Raw genomic sequence first — 22,844 nt, forward strand, 5'->3', positions numbered from 1 at the left:
AAAACTGGTTTCATCTGCAGTCTTTTGGGGGGAAATTGTTTGTGTGTGTGTGTGTGTTTGTTTTCCTGGCACTGTCATAGTTTGTGTTTGTGGGTATGTAATGTCCCGCAGTTATCTACACATTAATAATGATCAAGTGCTAATAATATTTCCTTATACATTTTAGTGACCTTTCCTTTCATAATTGGTGTTTTCTTTCATACTTTTAGATTTCTAATTGCTGTTTTTGTTAGTTAGCAATTGATAAAACAAATTCCACGTGAAAAAGTATTCAAAGCCTTCTTGGTTTTAATTGTCAATTTATTCATTCTTGCACATTCTAATATTTATTCATTTTCATATCTTTGTTTTTTCCACTGTTGTGCAAACACAATTCCAACAGCTGTTAACATGTGTAAAATTAAATATGTATTTATTCCCTTTGAAATACAAGTAGTAAGTAGTAAGCTACTTACCTTCTGTAAGTAGCTCTTTTATTGTTTTGTGTACTTATTTTAATCTTATTTAAGTAGTAAGTGCACAAAATAATAAATTTCCTTTTTTATATCTTCTTTTTGTAGATCATTCATTGGGGCAAAAAATTCAGTGACATTGTCTTGGCCACTCCCATCCGGTCACATGACTGCCAAGCCACTCCCACCCGGTCACATGGCCGGCAAGCCACTCCCACCCGGTCACATGGCCGGCAAGCCACTCCCACCAGGTCACATGGCTGGCAAGCCACTCCCACAAAGGAGGCCACACCCACAGAGTAGGTTCCAAAAAATTTTGAAACCCACCACTGGGTAGGACCAACCTACCAGTATCGCAAACTAACGTTTTACTCTGCTACATTAACTGGGAAGACAGCCAACTAAGAATGAATTGAGTAATTTATTCTTATTTATTCTTACTTGATTCAGTACAACTTGCTTTCCGGGCTTCATCTCCTGCCTTAACAATATGCCTGTTCATGCATGCATAAAAAATAAGACCTTGGAACATAGAGAAAATATATTCTTCAAACAATATTTTCCTCAACCGGTTCACTATAATAGTATGAATAAAATGCAGGCACACATAAATTTGCTGCTAGATGGAGATCTTACACAGAGCTAGTTGTATTCTAGGCAAACATTTGAGAAAAATGTTAAAGTCAGTACTGACTTTAACATTTTTCTCAAATGTTTGCCTAGGAGAATTTTTCCATGCATAAGATAGGTAGATCAAATGCTTTGTTTCATAAAAAAAATATTAGAAGGTATTACTAGAATCAGTCTAGAAACTAGAATCAAAGAAGAGGGAGTCAAGCTATTCTCCAAAGCACCCGAGGGCAAGATAAGAAGCAATGGGTGGAAACTAATCAAGGAGAGAAGCAATCTGGAACTAAGGAGAAATTTCCTGACGGAACAATTAATCAGTGGAACAACTTGCCTCCAGAAGTTTTAAATGCTCCAACACTGGAAGGTTTTAAGAAGAGATTGGATAACCATTTGTCTGAAGTGGTGTAGGGTTTCCTGCCTAAGCAGGGGGTTGGATTAGAAGACCTCTAAGGTCCCTTCCAACTCTGTTATTCTATTATTCTATTAATCCTGGGTAGAGCTATAAAGAAGCTATATTTTCCCTCTCTCTTTTCCGTTTTGTAAAGACTTCTGACATATGCAATATATGTTACATTGAACCAAGTATTATGTTAGTTAGAGTATATATAGAAATTAATTCTTAATTAATGGGATGAAGCCCATCAAAGCATTTGAGAAATTAAGGATGTGATCAAAGGTATTCAAAAAGCTCATGACCTTCCTTACCCCCTCCCACCTGTATTTAATTCCTCTGCATTTTCATGTCATTGAGATTGAAATGAGAATATGGATACTCCATCCGTTTTCCTAATTAGTCAATACATCCTGTGGTCTTGGTCTTGCCAGCAGTGGTCATGTTTAAGGTACCTGGTAGAAAGCAGGAAAGCCTGAGTTTTGGTCCTGCCATGGGTGTGAAGGCAATCTTTGCCTCTCAGCCCTAGGAAGGAGGTAAGGCAAACTGCTTCCAAAATAGCTTGGCAAGATAACTACAGGAATTAGTCCAGGCGGTTGTCGGGAGTCAACACTGACTCAAAGTGACACATCCACGCATATCTATGCACCCTCACGCACACAAGAAGGATGTAAGAAAGAGATCAATCCTTCTAATTATACTGCTCCAGCCTGGAACAGTTTCATGGCTTGTCATTCTCTAGATTGACCAGTCAATGACAAATTCATTAAAAAAATAGTCATGAAAATCACCCACCTTGTAGTCACCCTCACAGCCAAAGAAAGATTGAAGGGCAAGAGAACAGGTCTTGATGCTGGATGGAAGAGAGCAGCAACTATACAGGAACCTAGCAAAACCAATTGCAGCCGCAGGTGTGCTGACCTGGAACAATTTCGAGCCACTTCCCCCATTGCATCACCATGCCTTGCATTGTGAACAGGCAAAGGGAAAAATCTACTTCTAAACTGAGCATCTATATCCCTCCTCGCTGTGGGTGGATTATAAGACAAAGACAGCCCACTCACTGAAAAGAGCAAGTGGCCTACATAAGATATATTGCTACGTCCTGTCCTGTTTTATTTTATTTTAATATTTAACTTTTGTGCTGGTCTGTGACTATAATAAAGATGGGTTAAAATTGATTTTTTTAAAAAAATTCATTTATTTTTTTACTAATTACATTTTAGTGGTTAATAAACATTGTATTAGATGAGTATTTAATTTGCTTAATAATGCTAATTATTTTCTTAATCTCCACCCCTTTTTTCCAACCACTGGTAGAATAAATTCCATGTTAGATAGTATTCTGTATCTTCTTTCTGCTTAATTTTCAATGTCAATCTATCCATTTTTGTACAATCTAGCATCTTTTTACCGTATTTTTCAGAGTATAAGATGCAAAAAACAGAGTGAAAATCTGGGTGAATCTTATACACTGAATACAGCATTTTTGGCCTCCTGAAACTCCACCCTCTTTGCAAAAATGGCCGTGCATAGCCTTTCGGAGGCTTCCAGAGTGCTCCAGGGGGTTGGGGAGAGAAAAATGAGTGAAAAACGGGCCGTTTTTTGCTCATTTTTGCCCCCACAGCCCACAGGAGCACTCAATAAGCCTCCTAAAGGCTATGCATGCCTTTAAAAAAAAAACAGGCCCATTTTCACAAAAAGGTGCTTTTTTGGGGAGGTTTGCGGAATGCAAAAGTGTTTTTTTTAATTTGCCTCTTCAAAATCTTGGTGCATTTTATACTCCAGTGCGTCTTATACTCTGAAAAATATGGTAATTATCTCTTCATCTCGTGGCGTTTCTTCATTTTTCCAATGTTGTGCGAATATAATCCTCACTGCTGTTACCACATGTAATATTAAATACATACTATTCTTATCTAATTTTTCTGATATCTGATTTCATACCCATAATAAAAACACTTCAGGTTTAAAATCTACATGTTTCCCTATCATCTTTTCTAACCATCTGTGTATCTTTGTCTAAAAATTTTTAGTTTTATCACAAGTCCACCACATTTGATAAAATGTGCCCAACTTTTGATTACATTTCCAACATTTGCTTCCAACATATTTTTAAACATTTTAGCTAACCTAGCAGGTGGTAAATGCCATCTATAAAACACTTTTTATATATTTTTATTTATAAGAAGTTGCAATTGTTAGTCTATTGATTTACTGACATTGATTGCAAGTGGATCATCCTTGCACCAGGGCAAAGAGGTTGTCCAGCACATTGTCATCTAGCTCCAAGGTTGTGAATTTTTGTTGATTTATTCAAGAATCCTCTCTTTTCACTTTCATTTGTTAAATTTGGCTGCATTGTATACTGTATATGTCTTGTGAAAAAAATACTGGGGTTATAAATAAAGCAATATGCAATAATGCATATTGAAGACGTTGGTTCTAATGAAATAGGCCAGGTGTTTTCATTTGAATGCTTATTGTTTTAACTGAAATGCATCATTCTGGGTGGTCAATTAAAACTAGTCTAGGCACATGTCCCACGCAGAGATGACAATAGCTTGTGCAGCTTGCTATCTTCCCACAAAGGAGAAATGCTTTCTTTCTTTCAATAGGCCTTTAGACAAGAGGACAAGATACAAAAAAATGGAGCAATTACACATCTTGAGCATTTTCAAAGATTTTTAGAAGGCCCACTTATGCCCATTCAATCATCATAACTCTACAAACTAAATAGAAACCAAATATAACTATTTACATGATCACATGATCGCCAAGCGCATGCCCAAGATGGTGTCCTGTCGCATTTGAGGAGAGCTTCGGGGAGATGATTGTCCTTGCAGGGGGTACCCTATCCCATCATCAGTTCCAGGTCCAGCTATGAGAACTTCTTGGGACCTCGGGGATACCCTTGAGCTGCGATTTCCTGCCTTGTAGCCAGAACGTCGTGAGAAAAACGGGGCAGTTGGCAGTGAAAGGAGAATGGGGCTGCTGCAGGCGTGGGTGTGGGCGGCAGCGGCGGCGGCAGGATGCCCAGCCTGGGGTCTCTGCAGCTGCCCCTCCACATGCTGTGGTGTTATCCTGGTTGCTCCCCCCCCCCTCCACCTTGCTTATGGACATGATAGACTGGATCAGCGGGGAGTGGCTGAGGCAGCTGGAATGGATATTGATGCCAGCAGAAGATGGCTTCGATAGTTGGCGTGGGCACGGTTGGAGTGGGGGGGGTCCTTCATTGTGGCCCCCTCCGGTATCACCGCCATTGCCCGGGCCACGATACTGTGTCATTTGGCCATTTGGCCCCTCCTCTTGTGACACTATGGACTGGGTTAACAGAGTGCAGCCCTGGTGATGGATATGAGTGCGGCTGGAATGGACGGAGCTTAGCTGTTGGAGTTGTTGAAGTTGGAGCAGCCGCCGCTGCTGCCGCTGTTCTCACCACTGCCATCACTGGCCGTTTTACCACCCCACAATTTATCATCTGCTGCGATTTTGACATCTGGCCGTTACTTCTACATATTGTCCTTAATACCGACCATTGCTATGATGGACATAAGCTTCCCGCTACCTCCTTGAACACTGTTGGCTGCCCCCATGTGGACATATCATCTCCTCATTCCATCTCCCCATGATGTCATCCCGTTTGGTTGATGCCACACTCTTCTCTATGTTATACTGCAACAGAACTTTACTCCCTTCGGGAGCTCCCCCTTTCCCACGGATGGCCTTCTTGCCTATCAAGACACTTCCTTAATGACGGATCTTGGGACCCCGAGAGGTCGCACGCGAAGAAGAGACTTCTTAGGAGTTTCTTACAGGGGTTTTTTTGATCAAATTTTAAGGGGGGGGTTGATTCGGATGGCTCAGACAGGCTTGGAGGGGAGTCTGCCAGGGCACAGGCCAGAGCTAACTAATGGGCATGGGTCGGGAGTGCTGGGAAGGGTTGGGATTATGGGGGAGATATTAAGCCATTCCATTGGGGGGTTCACCATCTCTACTATTTGTGGGAGAGGCAGATATGGTGGGGGCCTCAGGCCAAATTATGTTTGGGGGATGCGGGTTCGCTGTTTAAGAGCGATCGCATGTTCCGACCCTCATTGCCCTTCTCGCACCCCCGAGTGCTCGGGATCACAGGACCCTGGTCTCCGGCTGGTGTCGCTTAACACCAGGTCCATGGTACATAAGGCTCCCCTCATTTACAACTTCATACAATAGGGTAGAGTGGACCTAGTGTGCATTACCAAGACCTGGTTGGGCCATGAGGAGGGTGTTCCCCTTAGTGAATTATGCCCACCAGGCTTCCAGGCGTTTCACCAGCCGAGAGCCCAGGGCAGGGGTGGGGGGTGGCACTGGCTATTAGGGAAAGTCTTGGAACTCAGGAGGTCACTGTGCCTCAGATAGGCAGGTGTGAGTCCCTTTTTTGTGAAATGGGGCCTCGGAGTTCAGGTGGGCCTTTTTGTTACGTATCTGTCTTCCTGCTACGTTTCATCAGCCCTGCCGGAGCTGCTAGCACATCTAGCAGATGTGTTAGCCAAACTGGCGGTTGATTTCCCCAGGCTTATGATCCTAGGGGATTTCAATCTGCCTTCCATTGGTGAGACATCTGAATCAGCTCGGGAGTTCATGGCTTCCATGATGGCTATGGACCTAACTCAGTTAATTCAAGACCCCATCCATAACAGATGACACACGCTCAACCTGATTTTTGTCTCTGAGCAGTGGATGAATGATCTAGATTTAGAGGACATTTCTATCCAACCCTTGTCATGGTCTGATCATTTCCTCATCGGGCTTGACTTCCATGCTGCTAGCCCTCGCCACAGGGAGGCGGAACCAACTAGATGGTTCCGCCCGAAGTGCCTGATGGACCCTGAAAGGTTCCTGCTGGACCTTGGGACTTTTCCTGGATCCCTTGCTCACAGCTCGACCGAAGACCTAGTGGAAGCCTGGGATAGGGTGGCCACTTGGGCCTTGGATCATGTTGTGCCTTTGCAGCTTCTGACCCGGTGTCGATCCCGGGTAGTTCCCTGGTTTACCGAGGAGCTCCAGGAGATGAAATGCCAGAAAAGACGCCTATAGAGTGATTGGAGGGCCAGCTGGTCCTAATCTGATTGAACACTAGTAAGAATTCATATTAAATCCTACTTATTGGCGATAAAAGTGGCAAAAAGGCAACATTTTTCCGCTCTTATCGCATCCGCAGATAACTGCCCAGCCACCCTGTTTAGGGTGACCCGCGCCTTACTTAACCAAGGAACTGGGAAAGACCCCTTGCAGGGTAGGGCTGAAGAATTTGTTCAGTATCTGCAGGATAAAATCGCTCAGATCCGGACAGGCTTGGACTCTGCCTGGGTAGATTCGGGCAAGTCGACAGGGATGAATCTTGTGGAGACTATCTGGGATGAGTTTGACCCTGTGACCTCTGAGGGCATAGAGAGGATTATGGGGAGACTCAGTGCTGCCACTTGTGTGCTAGACTCGTGTCCCTCTTGGTTAGTTTCGGCTTTCCGGGAGGTGAAACGAGGCTGGCTCCAGGCAATTACCAACGCTTCATTGAGAGAGGGATTCTTTCCCACCGACTTGAAGGAGGCGGTGGTGAGGCCCCTCCTTAAGAAGCCTTCCCTGGACCCAGCTTCTTTAGCCAACTATCATCCGGTCTCCAACCTTCACTTTGTAGCAAAGGTTGTCGAGAGTGTGGTAGCTTCCCCAGTACCTGGATGAAGCTATCTACATGGATCCATTTCAGTCGGGTTTCAGGCCTGGGTACAGCACGGAGACGACATTGGTCACGTTGGTTGATGAACTCTGGCAGGCTAGGGACAGGGGCTGCTCCTCTGTCCTGGTCCTATTAGATCTCTCGGCGGCTTTCGATACCATCGACCATGGTATCCTACTGCGACGACTCGGGAGGTTGGGAGTGGGGGGCACCATTTTACGGTGGTTCTCCTTCTACCTGTCAGATCGGTCACAATTCGTGTTGACTGGAGGACATGGATAAACCCCAAGGCGTGTCACTTGTGGGGTGCCCAAGGGGTCAGTTCTCTCACCCCTCCTGTTCAACATATAAATGAAACCGCTGGGCAAGATCATCCGTGGTTTTGGGGTACGGTATCATCAATATGCTGATGATACCCAACTTTTCATCTCTACCCCAAACCACCCAAATGATGCCCTTGACATGATGTCCCGATGCCTGGAGGCGGTGTGGGTCTGGATGGGGAGGAACAGGTCAAGCTCAATCCCTCCAAGACTGAGTGGCTGTGGTTTCCATCATCCCAATTTGTTCCATCTTTGATGATAGGGGGAGAAATTTTAGCCCCCTCAGAGAGGGCCCACAATCTGGGAGTCCTCCTGGATACGCAGCTTAGTTTAGAAGAATACCTGAGGGCCGTGACCAGGGGGCCTTTTACCAGGTTCACCTGGTATGTCAGTTGCGCCCCTTCCTGGATCGAGATGCTCTGTGCACAGTCACTCATGCCCTCGTCCTTTCTCACCTGGACTACTACAGCACTCTCTACACGGGGCTGCCCTTGAAGAGCACCTGGAGGCTTCAGCTGGTCCAGAATGCGGCTGCGCAGGTTATCATGGAGGTACCTAGGTGCTCTCATGTTATACCCCTTTTAGGCGGCCTGCACTGGTTGCCGGTTGTTTTCTGTCTGCGATTCAAGGTACTAATTATGACCTTTAAAGTGCTCCATGGCTTAGGCCCAGGGTACCTGCAAGACCACCTACTGCCACCAGTAGCCTCCCACCGTCCAGTGAGATCCCACAGAGGGTGCCGTCGGATAGACAGTGTCAGCTAACGACCCCCAGGGGGAGAGCCTTCTCTGTGGGAGCACCTTCCCTCTGGAATGAGCTGTCCCCGGAGCTTTGCATTATCCCTGACCTCCAGTCCTTCCGACGTGCCCTAAAAAGTTGGCTTTTCCAGCAAGCCGGCCTGGCCTGAACAGAATAAAATAAATGATTAATTTAATTGTTAATTTTAATCTAATTTTAAAAATTTTATTGATAATATTAATTGGGTTTGTTTTTGGATACTTGTCATCAAGTAGATTTCAATTTCTCTATTTTGATCAGCGGTCTCTATCTTCTGATTCAGTCAAAATGAAGCTGAGGCCTAGATTGTGGTCACATCGGCCAATCACTTCATTCTTTATTCAGCGCAATCGGCTGAAATGCAAGTACAGAGTCTCTAGATCAGCCATATCTTCTAGGAATCCTTTCTTCTCATCTTTTGGTTAAGGATATACTTAAATCATAATTATGCAGACAAGGGACAGAAGCTATCACATTTTTAAGTATCCCCATCTGGTCTCTAAACCTGCTTCTACTCCTTAGGAGAGCTTACATGAATACAATGAGAGATAAATACTGGTATTTTTAGAAAACCCATCAGGGGGGGTTTCACACTTTTTTGTGTTTTTAATTGTCAAGTTTATTTATTTATTTATTTATTTATTTCTTAGCGCTTATAGACCGCCCCCTCTCCCAAAAGGGTTCCCCAAAAACCCCACAAAGCACATATTAGAACAAGATAGGCAGGAAATCTGTGCTCCAAACATTTGGCACAACCGCATACAACACAGAAGACAATCACATATTTCATCAGAATACTTATTATGAGTCATGGAATAGTTGGAGGGCCTTTGGGTGTTGTAACGAATTTGGGATAACTGCAAATGCTTTCCTGCTTCTATTGCAAAAAAAAATGTGACAGACAGTAAGTAAGTAGTAACAATAAACACACAATGGCTGGCAATCTTCATGGCTGGCATTTTGTTGAGTGGGCAAACTGTATCATTTCATACAGAATGGATTCTTCTCAGGAGTGGGTTCCGGCAGTTGCTACTGCTGGTTTGCTCATGGCTGCGCCACGGCTGCATGTGCAGTGCAATAAAAATTGCTCTGCGCATGCGCAGAAGCAAAAAGCAAGATGGCGGCACCTACAGAACCAATTCAGGGTTGCTGCCAGTTCCAGTGACCCAGGCCGCTAAACCACTACCAGTTTAGCCACACCGGTCCAAACCAGTAGGAACCCACCACTGATTCTCCTTCTTTCCTGGGAAGAAAGTTTCTCTCTGTAAAAAAAATCAGCAGCATCAGTAGGCTGAGTCTGATTTTATTGCTTTTCTATTTGAATGTCACCTTTCCTTTTCCCAAATAAAGTTACAATAGCCGTTGACTTACTTACTTGCCAGTCACTTAGCAACAGTTTGAAGTTACAACAGACCTCCCTCAAAAGCTTCTTATGACCTTCTTCTTATGAAGTGACAACAGCCACACACATTCACGGGCCACACTCACATGATTGCACTTGGAACGCTTAGCAATCAGCTCATCCTAAGAGCCACGGTGGCACAGTGGCTAGAAGGCAGTATTACAGGCTAATTCTGTCGACTGCCAACAGTTCAGTTCTCATTGGCTCAAAGTTGACAGCCTTCCAATGAAGACCCAAATTATTGGGAGCAATATCTTGACTCAAGCAAACTGCTTAGAGGGCTTCTGGAGCCTGGGGGAAGTAGTTTTCACCCTCTCAGAAGCTCGAGGAAAGCCTCCGGAGCTTGGGGAGGGTGAAAAACGCCCCCCCTGTGGTGTAGGAGGCTGTAGGAGGCACACCCACCCAGCAATGGGGCAGTGAACCCATTGCTGCAATTTTTGAAGCCCATCCCTGCTTATATTTTATGTAACCTGTTTTCCCCAAAATAAGATCTCCCTGGATAATAAGCCCAATCAGGCTTTTGAGCACATGCGCTAAAATATGCCCTTCCCAAAAATATTGCAACACAGCAGCAGCCCTGAGGGGACCATGCTAGCCGCCTCCTGCACCTCAAAAATAATAAGACCTCCCCGAAAATACGGCCAAGTGCTTATTTTGGGGGTAAAAATAATAAGACCCTGCATATTTTTGGGGACACATGGTATAAACAAAAAAGCATTGTCATTTGAACCTACTCAAGAAAGATTCATTGAGAGCTATCAGAAACCACAACATCCATATTTTAACCTTGATGGAACAAATCCACTTAAGTATTCATTTCATTTACTCTTAAGAATCTTGATCTTTAACCCTTCAAATAGTGTCCCACAAGCTGATTTCTTATCATTTTGTCTCTACCTCCTCTCAGATAAACTCCTCCACAAGTTTAACTTGTCTCTTTTGTAAATCGCAAGATATGTAAACTATCATTGTTACTCTTCTGATTTATTATTTGATGTCCCCTTTATTTATTACATTAGCCAGTTTCAAATTTTGCTACCCTTTGAGACTGTAAAGACAAAGTGCTTTCCTTTTTATATTTCTTTGCCCTGACGAGAAGGCTCCCTTATGATAGAGTTTAGAAAATCCCAAATATTCCTCAACAACTTAAAGTATTCAGCTGAAGATCAACCTCTCCTGATTCTTGAGGGTGAGCTGTTAAGAAACAAATGAAATTTGCCAATAAAAGAAAACTTCCATTCCCAAACTCATCCAGTCCTCTCCCCCACCCCCCAAAATGGCCAATGAGCTTCAAAAATATATGTGCTTGCATAAAAAGAATCGAAAAATAATACTGGAAAAGAAGGTCTATCTTCTCAAGTCTTAAAATCCATGATTAAATCTCCTAGTATCTCTGAAGGTGAATCAAATTGTTGGGAGAATGTACCATATTTTTTGGAGTATAAGATGCACTAAGGTTTTGAAGAGGCAAATTAAAAAAAAAGGTTTTTGCACTTTGCAAACCTCCCAAAAATGGTCCATTTTCTCAAAAACGGGCCCGTTTTTTTTTTCTTCAAAAAAAAGGGCATGAATAGCCTTTAGGAGGCTTGTAGAGTGCTCCTGGGGGGCTGGGGGGAAATTGAGCAAAAATGGTCTGTTTTTCACTCATTTCTGCCCTCCCCCGCCCCCAGGAGCTCTCTGAAAGCCTCCTAAATGCTATGCACGGCCATTTTGGTGAAGGGGGCAAGGTTTTGGGAGGCAAAAAGTGCTGTATTCAGTGTATAAGATGCACCCAAATTTTCAGGCTCTTTTTTGAGGGAAAAAGGTGTGTCTTATACTCTGAAAAATACGGTATCTAGAGTTTATCTGACTGTGCTCCAATTATATCAGATCTTCAATCAGGATTGTCAGACAAATAATATTTAAAAACAACTTTTTTTTTAGGGTTGCATTGCATCTTTTATTTATTTGTTTATTTATCAGACAATTTGATAGCCACCCATCTACCAGAAGGAACTCTGAGTGGTGTACAACAATGGTGGGTTGCCAATTTTTTTACTACCGGTTCTGCATGTGCAGAAGCGTCCGGATGGGTGGGCTGAGCCTCCCGCCACCACTATTACCAGTTCGCCTGACCCGGGATGAACAGGGAGCAACCCACTTCTGGTGAAAAAACTAAAAACACGAGACCCTAAAAAAATTAATAAATAAAAACAAAAGACCATTTAAAATAATAAGCAATACTAGACAATATTGAGCGCTCAATAAAATTCACATTCATCTATGACCCACGTCTATTCATTTACCACCAAGCATTCGTTTCCAAAAGCCTCTTGAATGATCTACTTGTGAAGTCCTCAATCTCATGATTAAGATAGTTAATTACATGAAAAACAGGGCATTAAACTGCAGGTTAATTGCCTTGATTTGTGGAGATCTAGGAGCCAATTAAAGTTCTTCCAATTACCCACTGAGGTTCAATGATTGTGCTTGGACAGATTTATGAGCTGATGTAAGAAGTCATTCTATTTTGGGAATATAATGAAAAAAGATCAACTGCTTTATGTCTTCAAAAATGATAGCTTTCAACTTCAGTTGGCATTTCTAGCAGATACATTTGAAGCCCTGAATATACAATAATACAATAGTAGAGTTGGAAGGGACCTTGGAGGTCTTCTAGTCCAACCCCCTGCCTAGGCAGGAAACCCTATACCGTTTCAGACAAATAGCTATCCAACATCTTCTTAAAGACTTCCAGTGTTGGGGCATTCACAACTTCTGGAGGCAAGCTGTTCCACTGATTAATTGTTCTCACTGTCAGGAAATTTCTCCTCAGTTCTAAGTTGCTTCTCTCCTTGATTAGTTTCCACCCATTGCTTCTTGTTCTACCCTCAGGTGCTTTGGAGAATAGTTTGACTCCCTCTTCTTTGTGGCAACCTCTGAGATATTGGAATAATGCTATCATGTCTCCCCTAGTCCTTCTTTCTCTTAAGCTAAACATACCCAGTTCCTGCAACCGTTCTTCATATGTTTTAGTCTCCAGTCCCCTAATCATCTTTGTTGCTCTTCTCTGCACTCTTTCTAGAGTCTACACATCTTTTTTACATCGTGGCGACCAGAACTGAATGCAGTATTCCAAGTGTGGCCTTACCAAGGCATTATAAAGTGGTATTAACACTTCACGTGATCTTGATTCTATCCCTCTGTTGATGCAGCCTAGAACTGTGTTGGCTTTTTTGGCAGCTGCTGCACACTGCTGGCTCATATTTAAATGGTTGTCCACTAGGACTCCAAGATCCCTTTCACAGTTACTACTACTGAGTAAGGTATCACCTATACTGTACCTGTGCATTCCGTTTTTGTTGCCTAAATGTAGAACCTTACTCTTTTCACCATTGAATTTCATTTTATTAGATAGTGCCCAATGTTCAAGTTTGTCAAGATCCTTCTGTATCTTAAGCCTATCTTCTGGAGTGTTGGCTATTCCTGCCAGCTTGGTATCATCTGCAAATTTGATGAGTTCCCCATTTATTCCCTCATCCAAATCATTGATGAAGATGTTGAAGAGTACTGGGCCTAAAACAGAGCCTTGGGGTACTCCACTGCATACTTCCCTCCATGTAGATGCAGTTCCATTGAGAACTACACGTTGAGTGCGGTTGGTCAGCCAGTTACCAATCCATCTGGTGGTGATGCTGTCTAACCCACATTCTTCTACTTTATCTAGTAGTAGGTTATGGTCTACCTTATCAAAAGCCTTACTGAAGTCCAAGTAAACTATATCAACGGCATTCCTCTGGTCCACTAATTTTGTCACATTATCAAAGAATGCAATAAGATTAGTCTGGCATGATCTGTTTTTGACAAATCCATGTTGGCTTTTGGCTATTACTTTGTTTGCTTCTAGGTGTTCGCAAATTCGTTGCTTGATTATTTTTTCCAGAATCTTTCCTGGTATTGAGGTTAGGCTGATAGGTCTGTAGTATATGGAACCTGAAACCTCAAGAAACAAATACCACCACCTGCATTGCTAAATATGGTACAATTGAAACTTTTCTGGATATACCAAGTTGGTTTCTTCAGTTTCTGGGCTCAATGACATTTTCAGGACAAGGTTCTGAAAATAATCTCAAGAAAAAGAATACAGACTATCCTCATTTAGCCATCAATCTTGTTTAATAACCATTCACAGTTATGACAGTGATGGAAAAGTAACTTAGGTAGCAGTCTTCACATTTACGACCTTGAGAAGTTTGCAAGGCAAAGTTATAAACTGAAGTTAGATCATAACATTGTGATGTTTCGCTTAACAAATGCTCTGCTTAATGACAGAGATGTCTGTCACAATTATGGTGGGTACCTAGAACTATCTATTCAGTAAAATGTCTTCTAGTGAGGTCTGTAGGATGATGGTGACCATGTAACATCTAAGACACCACTGCCTACAACCTATGCTCATTATCCTTTCACTGCTGTGGAATTAAGTTGGAATTTAAGGTTTAGAATCTATAAACTGATAGATGGTTTCGGAGAGCCAGTTTGGTATACAGAAGTCCTCTGATCATGAATATAAGTAGCCCAAAATTATGATCATAAGTCATGCCAGCTGCTAAGCAGGTCATCACATGACTGTCCCAATTTTATGACATTTTTACAGTGGTTGTTGAATGAATCCACTGTCATTAAGTGAATGCTGTGGTCCAGAAGTGGGTTTCTGCCGGTTCACCCTGGATCGAGTGAACCAGTAGTGGTGGCGGTGGGAGGCACATGCTCAGAACTGGCATGTGTGCGCACATGCACGTGCACGCACGAGCAAACCAATACTAAAATAAATTGAAACCCACCACTGTTGTGGTCGTTAAGTGCCAATGTCTGCAATGGTTTCCAGGAGAAAAAAAAAGTTATAAGTGATTGGGAGATAGCAATAGCAGTTAGATTTATATAGTGATTCACAGGGCTTTCCATCCCTCTCTAAGCGGTTTACGGAGTCAGCCTATTTCCCCCAACAATCAAGGTCCTCATTTTACCCACCTCAGGAGGATGGAAGGCTGAGTCAACCTTGAACCTGGTGAGATTCGATCTGCCAAGCTGCTGGCAGCCAGTGATCAGCAGAAGTAGCCTGCAGTACTGCACTCTAACCACTGCACCACCGCGGCTCTTTACAAACGTCTCCCAATAAATGTGGGCTGATTGCTGAGCACTCTAAATAAGATCACATGACTGTGGGGCCGGGGGGGGGGAGCAGCTGAAATCAAATTGGGGTCATAAATCTTTGAGGGGGATCCATCATGTTTTTGAACAGTCATTAAACTACTGGTTGAAAAAGGAGAACTACCTGTAATGGTTAAGACACCAGGTAGAAAATGGGAAACCATGAGTTCCATCCAATCCTGCCATGGGCACAAAACAGCTGGGTGATCTCAGGCCAGTCCGTACTAGCCCTCGGAAGCAGGCAAGGGCAAACTACTTCTGAAATCTTGCCAAGAAAACTGCAGGGACATGTCCAAGCAGTTACTAGGAGTCAACTGTAATTGGAAAGTACCATTTTTTTTAAAAAAAAAAGTGGGGTATACCAAGGCTTCCTACTCACTATATTTTTCTGTCTTTTTCATTGTTCCTTCCTTCCTTCCTTCCTTCCTTCCTTCCTTCCTTCCTTCCTTCCTTCCTTCCTTCCTTCCTTCCTGTGATAGGATTCAAAAATGTTTACTACCAGTTCTGTGGACATGACATGGCTTAGTGGGTGTGGCAGGGGAAGGTTACTGCAAAATCCCCATTCCCTCCCAATCAGCTGGGACTCAGGAGGCAGAGAATAGATGGGGGTGAGGTCAGTCAGAGGTGGTATTTACCGGTTCTCTGAACTACTCAAAATTTCCGCTACCGCTTCTCCAGAACTGGTCAGAACCTGCTGAATACCACCTCTGCTTCCTTCCTTCCTTCCTTCCTTCCTCTCTTTTTCTCGTTTTTCTTTTTTTTCCCTTTCTTCCTTCCTTCTTTCTTTCTTTCTTTTCTTTTTTTTGAGTTCTCGGGATTCCCATTGGCAAGCTTTCATTTAAAATGAACTAATTCACATAATAAGAAATAAAAACTACGCCTTCTTTCTCATGACAGTCTCATGATTCTCCTTGTATAGATCTTAGAAATAAATATTTTCATATCCCAACGAAATAAATACAGCCCAAAGTGAGACTCATAGAAAAGCTTCTGTACTTGAAGCAATGGTTAGCTGTGTGGCTCTCTTAAGAGATACTCCAGTAATAATCACTCCCAAAAGGTGGGGATTAAGAAATGTTGGGAACCTTTTGAACCTGCCAGGGGAGCACTATTATTATCAAGAAAACTTCCATCAATTTGTCTGGGAAATCATTAGAACTGAGCTTGTCTACAATCTTTATTACAAGATTGGTAGGAAAAGCAAAGACAGATAAGACAGCATATCATGTGAGAATTTATGCCAGCAGCTTTGCCAGACAGAAATAATATCAGTATCTATTCCAGCAACACAACATCCATAAGGTAACAGATGGCTTCTAAGAGGGAGGAAATGGTCTCATTGGCATTTAGAATTCTTTGCTAAAGCATTTATTTTATCATTCTTTGCTTGAAAGCTCTTTCCAAACAAGAACGGAAGGGTTTATATTATCAAAACATATTCCATCTGCACTTGTTGGTTTAATTGGCTGTTTTATTTGGCATGGTTTTATTTCCACTTATTTTGCAGAATTAAAATCCCATTTTATATAGCTAACAATTGCACGGTGCATTGTAAATAATTAAGTTCTTCCCTTCCTCCCATCCCGTCTCTCTCCCCCCTCCCCATGGAATGGTTTAAATACTATTAGGTGATACCTGACATTGTTTTCCCTGCTTAACCCATATTTCTAAGAACACTCTTTTTTTTTTCTTTTTGAACAAAAATTTTATTGGTTTTACAAAATTTTCAGGAAAAAGGGTAGTGGAAAGGGGTACAAATTATGGCAGCTACATTGTGAGAGAATGGCACACACACACCCCGACTCTCATAGTTTTCACTTGTTAATACATTAATACATTAAGTAAAATACTAGTTAGCAATTTTTTTTGACAGCATGTTTTACCTTATATCTTCCAGTATTTTCAATCTATTATATATCCAACAGAAAAATTCCCTGTATCAGCAATTGCAGTGTTTTTCTAGCTCACTTTTGTGATCTAAGTTTTCTCGATGCTGCCTCTTCCCCCCCCCCCCCCAGCAAGGCTCCGGCACCTCCTGTGTCCTGCGTGTCCTGTGTAGTATCAACAGCTTTATCTAGGAGAGCATTTTTTTTCCATGAAGGCCTCCGCCTCCGTGATTGCATTAATTCTAACTCTGCCACCCTCCCAGAATATCAACATCCCTTCAGGTAGAAGCCATCGAAACCAAACCCCTTTTTCAAATAATTTTTTCGCTAAAAACGAATATTTTTTTCTTTTATCTCTGACTTTCTTTGGGATTTGTTTCAAGATGACTATCTCTTTCTCCTTGTATTTTAACATTTGCCCCCTTTGCGCACTCAGAATCTCATCTCTTGTACTCTTTCTAAGAAATTTAATATGAACCTCTCTTGGAACATTATGTATTCTAGCATAGGCTGATTTGACTCTATAGATCAGGTCCATATCCCACCCCAACTGTTGTTTGTCTTTTTTGATGTATTCAGCGAGTAAGTTTGTCATAATCTCCCTCAAATCTTCATTATCAGCCTCAATTACATTTTGAAATCTAAGGAAAAAAGACATCCTTTCAAATTCTATTTTTATCTGGTGGTTCTCAAGTTCTTGGTTTCCTCCTCCAAAAAGTTCCAGTCTCTGTGAGTTTTGGGCCGTTCGGTTTTAGTTCTCTCTGAGTTGTTCATTCATTTCTTTCAGTTGATTTTTCAATTCCTCCTGCTCCTTTAAAATCTTTTGAAGCATCTGCTGGGTTAGGTCCTCCTCAGGGGGTTTTTGTAGTAAGGATGTTAATGTCTGTTGTCCACTGGGGCTGGACGTTGAAGATGCAGGGGCAGAGCCAGCAAAGCCTGGTTTCCCTGGTGGAGGTCTTTTCGGTGCCATCTTAATGAAGAAGAACTCAGGGGTGTCTGTGTCCACAAAGTAGAATGGCAGTAGAGAGCAGGGAGTAGCCGAGAGAGATCACGAGTCAGGGAGTCCAGACAATAATAGAGACCTTTTCTACAGTTCAAATCCAGACAATAAAATCCATCAATCCAAGTCCAAGGTAAAATATTTCAAGAGATATTTCTGAGTGACACAGAGACAAAGACAAAATGCCAGCAATTTCTGTAGGTGGAGTCAAATCTCAAAGAGCATAAAGACAGCAGAAGTGTGCCATCTTGCCCTGCCAGCATGGGATCAAAAGGCAGCAAACTGAAAGTTTTCAAAAGTTTTCAAAAGAAACAGATCATCACTTCTCTTTCACAATTGCAACAGGGCATTCTCCTGCTTGCTTGCTATGAGTGTGATTCCATTTTAAAACTCTCCCCCCTCTCTAAGAACACTCTTAAGATCTGTTAGCTTGCTAGGAAAAATTACCCCAGTTTGACCATTCCTCTTCTAGAAGCTAGTGTTTGTTATTCTTAGGGTTTTGCTTGAAGGAGTTTTAGTGGTTTGCCTTAAGGCAGGGGTGTCAAACTCAAGGCCCTTAGGCTGGATCCAACCTGCGGGATGCTTAGATCTGGCCCACAGGGACCACCCTGGAAAGAGTAAAGGACCGGCCCGTGGTGTGGCTGCCAGCAAAAACAGAGCTCGAGAGGGCCCCAGGTGGCTCACCAAAGCTCCGTTTTTGGCTACGATGGCCCCCTGCAACCCTCTGCTGGCAAAATGGAGCTCAGGAGGGCCAAGTACTCAGGCCACCACAGGCATCCCCAACATGAGTGACGTCAAGCTCGGAAGTGGTATTCAGCAGGTTCTGAGCAGTTCTGGAGAACTGGTAGTGGAAATTTTGAGTAGTTTGGAGAACCGGTAAATACCACCTCTGATTGGGCCCGCCCCCATCTATTCTCTGCCTACTGAGTCCCAGCTGATGGAGAGGAAATGGGGATTTTACAGTATCCTTCCGCTGGAGTGGGAAGGGAATGGAGATTTTACAGTATTTTCCCTGCCATGCCCACCAAGCCACACCCACCAAGCCCCGCCCACAGAACCAGTAGTAAACAATTTTGAATCCCACCACTGGTCGAGCTGGCCATGCCCACCTGGCCCCCTGAGGTCAAACCCAACCCTGACGCAGCCGTCAATGAAATTGAGTTCAACACCCATGCCTTAAGGTGAGATAAAAAGTAGTTTACTGTTTGGATAAAATGTAAGACAGAGAGTTCTTCCCACCCCCCCAGCCTCTACCTTCCCCCTCTCCAAACAGTAATACTAGTTTTTGCACAAAGTCACAGGTCTGCCCTCCTGTCTCTCTTGTCCTGCCATACGCTAAATAAATAAATAAATCTCTCTTGTCTCCAAATAGTTACTCGGAGCATGGATAGAGAGGGTAGTTTCCTGCTGGATGTAAACGTTCTTCTTTTCTTCTTTCTCTCTCATTTTCCCTCCTATCACCTTCCCTTCTTCCTCTTCCTTCCCGCTGCACCCAAAACTCAGGTGTTAAATGCGTTTCCAGTGTGTTCACTCCTCACCCATTGCCTGGGGGATATTTACATTATAACCTGGTGCCAGCATGCCTAGGCTGAATCACTTCCCATCGTCCTCCAAAAATCTGTGCTGTATTTCTGTTTATCGGGTAGCTTCTATATAGCCCAGCTATTTAATACATTATTCTAACCTTTTCTCACAGAGAAGACACAATCACAAACTATGGCAAATTTCTATGCATAATGTGATAGAGCCATGCTTTCTTGTAGTGTATAAAAGCCAATGTGCAGGAGGGACGTGTATGCTATAGCTAATAACTACGTACATATCAAGAGGGGCAATAAATAAGATATTAAGCCATGTCCTGCTTAAAGGATAAAAGTAGTTAAATATGTTCAACTGAATGAGTTCAATTCCAGCTAGCAATAAGACAGGAGATCCCAAATAGGAGCTGATGGACAACTGATTTTCAAGCATTTTTTTTTCATCTGAATGGGTTTCCAGTCAGTGGATGTTTTATCACTTCATCCCAACTCTTGAAGTTTGGAGGGAGCTGGGCATCTCCCTTTTTCCAAAGTTCAGGAGGTCAAAAGGCCTTTTGCTATATAAAAAAATAAGGGTAGAGCAAAGGGTTTTGACATTAGCTGTCTCAATCTTCTGTTGCCTGATATTTTTCCAAGACAACTTAATCGTGGGATTTGGTAAGCATGTGTGGATGAATATTAAGGGTGCCGTTCCGTGTTCTTGTCCTTGTGATGAGCTCAGGCAAGAAAATTTGACTAATAAGGAAAGCTGACACATTATACATAGATATAGATGCTAAAATATGTCATTTTAATTTCAGATGATGAAATTTTGTTTGGATGCTAACACCCATTAACCTTAGCCAGTATAATCTTAGGTCAAAAACTGGGACAAACAATCCAATAACATCTAAAGGTTTTACAAACTCTTCATCTCTGGTTTAAGCATTTCCTTTTGGAAGGAACAAAATGTTAAATTGCAATTCCTACACGGACAAAATAAGCGATATTAGGAGCATTTATTTCTTTAATGGAATTTAGTATTGTAGTATACTTTTTTAAAATGTGCCTGGGACGTGTGCTTATTTTCGTCTATAATGTTAAAGTACAGTAGTTCCTTTTTAACTCTCTGTTGCTTCTTAAAGCTTTTTTCTCTTCACTTATATTTTCCTCCACCACCAAAACAAAGCAAAATAAACACCAATTAAAATGCAATGCAACTATTCATTGATGTTTGCTTTATTGGTTGCACCTAATTAAAATGCTCTTTTAAGATGTAAAGATAATTGCTTTTTTACACATTAGAATATTAAAACATTATGTGTGTGTGTGTGTGTGTATATATACATACATATACACAGTCACACACACACAATATATGTGTGTTTGTGTGTGTAATCATGTGCAAAATTGTTATTAAAACTTTTAAACAAAAAGATTAAAAAAAGAATACAACCCAAAATAAAGAAGAAGAAAAAAGAAACTATCAAAGAGAAAGAAAAAAGGGCAAGAAAAAATGTTGAAGAAAAATAGAAAGAAAATGAATATAACCTGTTGCAGAAGAATCCCATCGTCTCTCTCCGAATCTATTTTCCCAGACCATAAACCCTTTAACATGAGGGGAAATTGTGTTAAAATAATGTTAGGATTGAACCTGCAAACCACAGAAAATTCTCTCTGAGGAACTGAGGCATCTGCAGTATTGACAATTTGATTGCCAATGTAAGAATCTCAGTGCTTGTGTCCTCAGTATTCCATTAGCAACACAACACTAGTCAAATAATGCAGAAACTAGCTTTGCAGGAGCTGTCAACATATGGCAATACTTAAACATTACAAAGCCTGCAAAAAGTGATTTGTTAAGACAGACGAGGTCCATCTGACATCTTAAGCTTTGTTTTCCCCAGTTTGTTCAATATTGTCTTATTCTCTTTTAATCAATTAATATTGTGGGTAATTTCCAGTTTCCTTTGCACCCAGTGTATTCCCTGTCAATCCTACTATCCAACGTAGAGCAAGCATGTAGACCCCTCAATTTAACTGGCAAAAAAAAAGCTTAATGATTATTAATGTTTTGATTATGTATTTATTTATTAAGCATCAAAAACTCTCAAAAATATTTTAAATGGCACCACAAGATAAAATGCAGGCAAATTTAGGGAAAGAGAGAGACGTGAACTGGGGGGGGGGGGGGTGTATATTATGTATCAAAAAACTTAAGACTTTTCAAAGCCATTCCACCAGAGAGAGCTGCCTTTGGTTAATCCAAATGTAATCCTTTTACATACAGAATGACAGCAGGATAGGCTGGAAAGTGGGACACACTCTTCTGTTCTGCACCATGGAGGAAACAGCTATAGATTGCCTCTCTACATTGTAATAAACAATTTTTAATATATCATACATGTCAATAAAATGGAGTGTTGTGGTGGCCTAGAGGTAGAGCACTCGCCTCACAATCAGGAGGCTGTGAGTTCGATCCTAGGTAGAGTCACATATTTCTCTCTCTCTCTCTCTCTCTGGGCATGAGAATATATCTGCTGAACAAAACCTCCACATTGGCGATAGGAAGGGCATCCAGCCATTACAACACTGTGCTAGCTCCGTTCAGTTGCCCGGACTCCATCCCGAAAGGGATTATGGGGTCATTAAAAGCCAAAATGATACATTTCAATAAAATGAATACCCTAATAGGGTAATATGGGATAATAATTCTAAAAAGCAGAAATAGTACTTTTTAAAATTAAAGAGTATAAAAAATGTGTGTTTTTTCAATGTTAGGTATTTTAAAAGCCCTTTATGGAAATTAATTCCAGAGGATTGGGGGCCACAACCGAAAAGGTCCTGCTCCATGTTCCCATAATGTTCTGTGCCACTGTCTCTAGGAAATAAAGGAAGAGAGAGATCTTCCTCTCATGGAACTGGAGAGGTTCAGCTCATGGGGTGGCGTTATAGGGACAGGTTCAAGCTCTCTGTATTTTTTCTATCAGGTAATGGTCTTCTCTGAGTTTTTTCAGGCAAGATCTGGTGGTCCCAGACCCGTGATGCCACGTGTGCCACAGGTGGCATGTGGAGCCATATCTGAGGGCACCTGAGGCGTTGCCCTATGTCAGCTCCAGCATGCATGCATGTGCTGGCCAGCTGATATTTGGCCTTCCGGAGGACGGGGAGGCCGTTTTCGCCCTCCCAACCTTCAGGAAAGCCTCCAGAGCCAGTGGGTGGCGAAAAACAGCCCAATGGCCCAACTTCCGGCCCTACTGGAAGTCCGGAGGTTTCAGTGAGGCCTGTGCAAACGCACAGGGGGAGCGTAGGGCATTGTGCATGCATGCTCAGGAGAGGGCATTGCATTACGGGTGTGGGCACGCATGTGCTATTGCGCGCGCGCATACGCCATTTTGGCATAAAAGTGTTCGCCATCACTGTGCTAGACCAGAATATCAGGAGATCCTGTTAATTTCTCACTTTGTCTTGTCTACCGAAGCACAGCTGGAGAAAACAGGGAGAACATTATGATTATGCTTCTCAGATTGCTTCCCTTCTTTCTTTCCTTTTTCAAAACC

The sequence above is a fragment of the Natrix helvetica genome, assembly GCF_964273705.1.
Source record: "Natrix helvetica genome assembly, chromosome: 2".
Taxonomy (NCBI): Eukaryota; Metazoa; Chordata; class Lepidosauria; order Squamata; family Natricidae; genus Natrix; species Natrix helvetica.